Source organism: Mastigoproctus giganteus, chromosome 9 (genome assembly GCF_048544385.1).
Source record: "Mastigoproctus giganteus isolate SK-2022 chromosome 9, ASM4854438v1, whole genome shotgun sequence".
Classification (NCBI taxonomy): Eukaryota; Metazoa; Arthropoda; class Arachnida; order Uropygi; family Thelyphonidae; genus Mastigoproctus; species Mastigoproctus giganteus.
In genome coordinates, this window is record NC_143583.1 from 21,482,028 (window position 1) to 21,489,733 (window position 7,706).

Here is a 7,706-nt window from a genome sequence, read left to right on the forward strand (position 1 = left end):
GACATTCTGATTTACTGGCCCACTCTATTTCTCTGTACAATTGTTCATTGTACTCATTCGAGTCATTAGGCCTATAACACACTCCTACTCTTATTTTTGCTTTCGCAGTGCTTATGTCACACCAAACTGACTCAACAGTGCACTGTCCATCTATATCAACTGGATGCACTTCTTTTGATTTTATGTTTTTCTTAATTAACAGCATAACACCTCCTCCCTTTCTGTCCTGTCTATCCTTTCTGTACACATTGTACTCCCCAAATTCCAGTTCTGCATTCCTTATATCTTTGTGACACCACGTCTCTGCTATCCCAACAATATCCGCCTTTGATGTCTTGACCAACACTTCAAATTCATCAAATTTATTTACTATACTTCTAGCATTGGTATACATGCAAGCATACATGCTCCTATGCCTATTCCTTGTTACCCTAACACATCCCATATACCCAACTATTCCAGGATGACTGCCATCCGTCCCTGAAACCCCCAACACCCCTCGCTCCAGGTCGCTTCTTATTCTAATAGAAGTTGTGCAAGAATCACCTTCACCTCTGCCAGTGGCTACTGTCAATCTATTGGTCTTTGTCTCCCCCCAAGCTAGCAGTTTTCCGACCCACCTAACACTGCCTCGATAGCATCAGCAAATATTCTTGCACCCTTTCTATTTAAGTGTATCCCATCCCTGTAGAAGCAATCTCTCCTGTTAACAAGTACAGTCCAGGCTGAAAAAAATTCTACCCCTTGAGCCTTGCACAATCTTTCCAGGGCCGAATTGATCGACAAGGCTCTCATCATATACTCCCTCCTATCGTGTCTGGGCAGAATTGCAGACACTTTCAAATTCAACCCTATTTCACGGCTTTTTTTCAACAGTGACCTGTACTTGTTGAGTAATTCTGCCGGTCTCCTACTCTTAATATCATTAGTGCCAACGTGTACAACTATATCACCTTTTGTGCCCTTGAAAGATGATATCCGCTCTACAACGTCATCAACCTTTGCCCCTGGCAGACATACCCTGGTCCTGTTCCACCTATCCTTTTTACATAGCATGTTCCCCACTGGTATACGTGTTCGTATACCAGTGGTCAAGTTCCGTAAACAACATAGGATGACAGGCGAAGTTGACAGTTTAATTCAGGAATAGAAACAAGCATGGGATAATTACAGACAGTGATCCTGATTTGTAATTATAAGAGAGTATGTAAAAAAGTCACTGACTGGGTAAGACGGGCGACAGCTGATCATGAGGGGGAGAGCGCTAGCAAAGAGAGCTAAGAACGATAATAAGAAATTCTTCTCATATGTGAATACAATATAGAAGAGAAAGAGAGTAAATCAAATAGGTCCCTTAATTAGCTGCGATGAAAAGTCCGTAGAAACCCCAGAAGAAATGGCTAAAGAGTTAACAGATATTTCTCAAGGATATTTATAGTCGAAAGCATACTCGAATCTCTGGGGATATTAAGAAGTCAGAAGCGGAAGAAGACAGTATACAGGGTGTCCATAAATTATTGACCGCATTACAAATTATTATAAACAGGAACTAAAAGAGATATATATTGGCAATTTTTTTTCAATGGAAAGGACAAATCAAAAAGTTAATATAACATACATGTATAAATTATAAATCCAGTTTAATGTAAAAATACAAATATATACTAACAGGCATAACTAGCTTTCGAGACTGGCGTGTCTCTTCATCAACTGAAATTCAAATACAAAAATACAACGGATAAGTGCAATGAGCTGAGTGAGGCACACGTTATTCATGTGCCATTGTTGTTGCACGGACGTGCGCTGCTTTTACTCCACTGATCATCTAGCATTAAAACGATTGTCTCTAGGATGGGGTGTAGACGTATGTCTACACCCCATCCTAGAGACAATCCTAGAGACAAAAGGATGAGGTGTAGACGTATGTCTACACCCCATCCTTTGTGGCGGTTTATTGCCTTTGGATTGTTTAATATGTTAAGTGACTCTAGCCATAGGCGGTGGCGAAAGTGTCGTGAGTGGTCTACTATTTCAAAGTCACGTTTGGGATCAAGATAGTGGTTGGTGGCCCAAAAATGTTCCGCGACTGCGGACTGGTCAGTTTCGGCAAGCCGGATTGCTCTGTCATGTTCCGTAAGGCGATCTTGGAGACGCCTTGATGTTTCTCCTATGTAGCAACTGTCACAGTCTCTACAGGTGATGCGATATACTACATTGCTGCGTAAGACAGGTGTGACAGGGGTCTTCACACTGGAGACAAGTGAACGTAGGTTCCTGCAGGGTAACTGCACGCATTTGATGTTGTAATTTCTAAGGACCTTCGAGATCCGTTCTGACACGCCTGGATAATAGGGAATGTAGGCGGACGATATACCGTCTTGGTTCGGTGGTCTTGGGTGGGATGTGAGTTCTTGTCCAACACCCTGAAGGAACAGGAATACAGAGAGGTTACTTAAAGTAATGATAGCCAAGAGATTAAGGAACACATAATAAAATTTGCAGACGCTAATGCTTACATGAACACATTTAATTGACACAAAATTATGCGTACAATGGACGGGATCAATATGGTATAAATCTACCACGGTTACGGATACGTTGAGCTAAGCGTCTCGGCATTGAGTCGTACAGGTGTCGAAAAGCCTCCTGCGGTATTTTCCACCAACCCTCTTGCCCTGATCACGAAGAACATACGTGGTCAGCATTGACTGCGGGTGGCTCTGTAGATGGCGTACAATCATGGCCCATACGCGCTCGATGGGAGAGAAATCTGGAGAGCTGACTGGCCAAGACAGGTCCACACGTCGAAGACACTGCCAGGAAACCCTTGCTGTATATGTTCGAGGGTTTTCCTGCTGAAAAATGGCATGTCAGGGAAAGCAACGGCTTCAAGAATATCGGCGACATAGCGGCGAGTCATACTGCCGTTGACGAACACCAACGACGGTCGACTATCCAAATTGATCGCTCTCCACACCATAACACCAGCAGGGCGCGCACTGTGACGATCAACAATGACTCTAGGATCACTGTGTTCACCACGTCTTCACCCCAAAGTGGCGATCATCGAGCGCCAAGCAGAAGCGGGATTCATCGCTGAAGACCAATGAATGTCTGTATCCCAGGTAGCCATGCGCGACACCATTCTAGACGATGGGCAATAATCAAGGGTAATCGACACAAATGCCGGTACGCATGGCAGCCCCCTTACAGCCGGCGTGAAATCGTTTAACGGGTGATGCCACAGCTCATTGGGCGATAGCCAGCCTGGCAGTTAGATGCGGTGCAAACCTGCGAACGGATAAAACGATCCCCACATTCTGTAGTCCTCCGTCATGCTCCATTACCCATTCGACGACCGAATGCCGAATATCCACCTTCTGTTGAAGTCGCTGAGTCGGTGTGTCGAACGTGACATCTCGGCATTTTCTACAATCTCCTTGCACTCTTAAGTCGGTTCCTGCAAGACAAGTCGGTTCCTGCAAGATGCCTGTTAACTGCGTCACACACAAGTTTCTGAAACTCCACGACCTCTATGTTCGTTTTTATATCGAACCGAAGTTTTTATATAATCGGGCAGAAGCTTCTGCCTGATTTGTTCCGTATTTTAATGATTTGTATATCTCGGCGCAATTCATCCGCCTGCTGATTTGCATGCACTATCGATCAATCCTTCTGGATGCTACAATTTCAATGTAACAGAGTATATCCAATAATTTAACCCGATAAAAAGCCTTCTCTAAATCTATAACGCATATAAATACATCTCTGTTCACTTCCAGATGTCTATCTCTCAACATTCTCATCACATCTATTACATCCCTGGTTTTTCGGTTCCTTCTGAAACCAAACTGCCCTTTTCTCCACGTTTTCCTCCATCCTTATTATATCCACCGTTATATTCAATATTCTTGACATTATTTTTGCCGCATTTGGTGTCATTGAAGGCTCTTTCTTTTCCATTCTTATCGTTATTCTAGTCTTAAAATCAAATGGCCATTGACCTTCTGTTCTGCATTATTAAAATCATCCTCTCCCTGCCGCTTCTTTGATCCACATAACTCTCTTATATATTCTCATCCTCCCCCTTATCCTTCTAATTTTTAATGCCTTCCCATTCCTTCCCTCCATAACACCTGACCTCATTCCTTTTTCTCCATGCTCACATTTCTTACTCTCTCACACATTAAATCATATTTCACTGAACTTGCTAACTTCCTACAAAGTCCATCCCTCCATTTGTCCTTTCTTAATTACCTTAGTATAAATTTATCTGAAACTTAAAGGAGGTAAACCAATGAAATTATATTTATTATAAATTTAATCTAGTTACTTTATACAGTAAGTTGCAATTCTAAACAATGAAATTTTCTGTACACCACCCCTCCGTATATTATTGATCTCCCACTGTCCCACCAAACTGTAAAAAAAAATTCTTATGTTGTCAGTGGATTTTGCACGTAATTCATATAATTATGAATACCCTCTGACCATGACCTAAAATATCTCATATACATCGTACCACCAAAAGTTCCCGACTCCACTTCCTTCTATGATTTCATCCATAACAGCCATTATTTGATAAAAACGATAAAACTCCCAGTCATTCTCCGGCCCTGTGACGCACTTAGATGTCCATATTCACATCGACCTAGTTCTCACTATGAACAGAGATCGTAGGTACGGATTACAGATTGCTGATGACTGCATTCAATGAAGGCCAGAGGATACTTCACTCTCATCGGCCATCGCTGACGGGGAACTTGAGTCCAGCCGTCACCTCTCGGCCGTAATCTAGATCCAACGAACTGAACTTTCGTGCACCATTAAGCTCCGCCACTGATGTTTGTGTTGGGGGGATCATTTACAGGGTCTTATCGGACATTAGGAGCCGCCATACTCTTGGCTTTGTTCGTCACTGTCCATTAGGTTGACGATTCTGGCAGTTCATCGTTTCGCGGTCTGAATGTCATGCGCAGTTTCAGCGGGATATTTCCGTTCTCTTTTTTTGTTTTGTTGCCCAGGACAAAAGGAAGATCGATATTAGCTGATATTTCGCTGTCCTTGTTTCATATTTTTCCGCTATCGGTCAAGCGCCACCATTCTTTAATTGGAAACTGAAATCGTACGGAAGCAAGTACCCACGCAACGGTGCCTGTCTCCGATCGTGATAGCCATTGGGGGTGGGGGGGGTTAAAACTTGCTTTTGGAAAATGTTCGTACTTTGAATGGAGCCAAAGAGTGTTCTCCTATTGATTGAAAACGTTTAAGTAGATAAAGGAGAATTTAACTTCGCGGTTATCAAAATATTGGAAGATAGAATAGCACCACGTTCATTTGTATATTCTACTTTCAGAATTGAGAGCAGAATTAATGGATTTTCACAACTGTGCAGAATGAATAACAATAATTACTAATTTTAGCATATTCTTTTTCCCCAATAGTTTATTTATTTGTTAGTCAACACCTTACAAATGTGAATACAATTATAAGTTAACTAGTATACATTTCTTCAAGAATTCGATCTGACATGGAATTTGTACTTCTTAAGGGGAGACGGATGCACAGGGTTAACCTATCTAGATGCAATTTGACACAAATGTCCGTAAGAATATAATAAATAAGTCCTGAAATTTTTTAAAGGATCAGAGATACTGTTACGATCCTTTTGGAGAAATTGGAGAGGGAAGACTGAAATCAGAATTGAGCTTAAAAACCATCCCAGGAACCAACAGGATGTATCTTAAAAATTGGTTGATTCGACATCTCTCTCTCTCTCTCTCTCTCTCTCTCTCTCTCTCTCTCTCTCTCTCTCTCTACTAATGGCTGAACATCTGAATCAATTCAATTTATAACTGAAGAATGTATAAAAAGAAGAAAAAAATGGAATGGCTTGATAAACATTTCTAAAAGATCCAAATATAAAATTTCATTAAAAGCCGTCCAATGGGTATCGATTTGTTGAAGACACAGTGAAGACAATAAGCACTTTACGCATGTATGTACCAGTGTACGTAAGATGATAACATGCAGTAGGCGCCTATATCATAAATAAAGTAAATACAATAGACACAATTGTTAAAACAAACTTCCATCATTTGGTGTTGTGGGAGAGGGCAATTTGAATAAATTTAAAATTTAAGGAAGAATTAGACAAATTATTAGAAAGGATGAGCAAATTAAGTGATTTTTTTTTTTTTTTGGCTGATTCTAATATTTTGCCACTAAAGTATAAAACACTACACTTATAGCATAAAAAATTATAAATTTTTATTAATCCATAGTAGGCCATCGTTTCCTCCAATGGCAGCCCGTAACGGTGTAGCATGGATTCGACTAAGTGCCCGAAGAAAGCCAGCTTCAGATTTAACCATTCTTCCATCACATTATCTGTCATCTGTTATATTGTGGTCTGTAGAAAACTGCCCTTTCCAACATATCCCAGACATTCTCAATTGTATTCAGTTCTGGAGAATTAGATAACCAGAGAAAGTTGGAAATCTTGGAACTGTTCCTCGAACCGTTCAGAAACATGATATGCAGTCTAATTTAACAAACCGATTGTACCTATAATAATGCAACGGAATTAAAGGTGCAAATCAATGCATTATGCTACGCTCCCGACCCAATGACCGGCACCCAGGATGATGCGCACTACGATTTAGTCGTAGTATGCCGACCTAAGAAGGGTTCTTAGTTTCTAAAATTAGGAGAAAATTTGTAAAATTTTCTTTCCGCTTACAACGAAAGGCTTCCAAGCTAACCAGGTCAACAAGCTGTACAACAGAGACTTTAAACCACATTTAAAATTTATTTTATGAAGTGAGGTTTGTGTATGTGGAATAATTTGTTTCATCTTTCATTAAAAGAGTACAAAGACAAATAAATGAATTCGATACTTTCAATAAACATGAAAGGCCTCAAAATCTTCTTTTAAATGTTTTTTAGCTCCACCTGCCACCTTCAATTACCAGACCAGATCAGAAACATCTGTCGATTCCCAATTATTCAATTGACTCAAGAATTTGACCTTTTGAGGCAGAGATGTTCCGTTGATACACGACAGTTCCAGCTGATCACCCGAGGAAAAATTCGTAAAGGTTGCACCATAATGGTGCGGAACGAAAACTATTCTCTGTTAAAAGTATACAATGAGAAAACTTTTGTCGCTATTAGAAGAACAAAACGCTTGTTAAACCCCTGGAGGAATTAAAAAAGAAAGATTAATTCTTTCACCAAAACTTGCTTCGACAAACTATCCAAACACTTCAGGTGCATACATACGAGAGTTCGTTCTGTGTTTATCTTCCTTTCTATTACGGACGATCTCCCCCCTTCCCTGCTGTACATGACGGCAGTCCCCTAATGAACACTAATGGAAAATGCATGTTTGCTGCCGATGTTGCCAAAGACTTCAGCTTCAACGCCCCTTCCACGCATTAACAGTTGAATCCTTGCCGGACAACTTTCTAAATACATTAAAATGGTTTAATCACCTAGAATTATTGCTACCAATGTAGATGTCGTCCGAGCTTGTTTTGTCTTAGTGTTAATGAAGTAAGCGTGCATTAGAACACATTATGAACTTCGTAATCGGTGTCAGTGACAGATGGTGACCGATAATCCCGAGTCAATCAATATCTTTTCCATGGACACCTGTAGCCGGGATAGACTGCATCGTGATCATTTAGTTCTTTTACGGATCA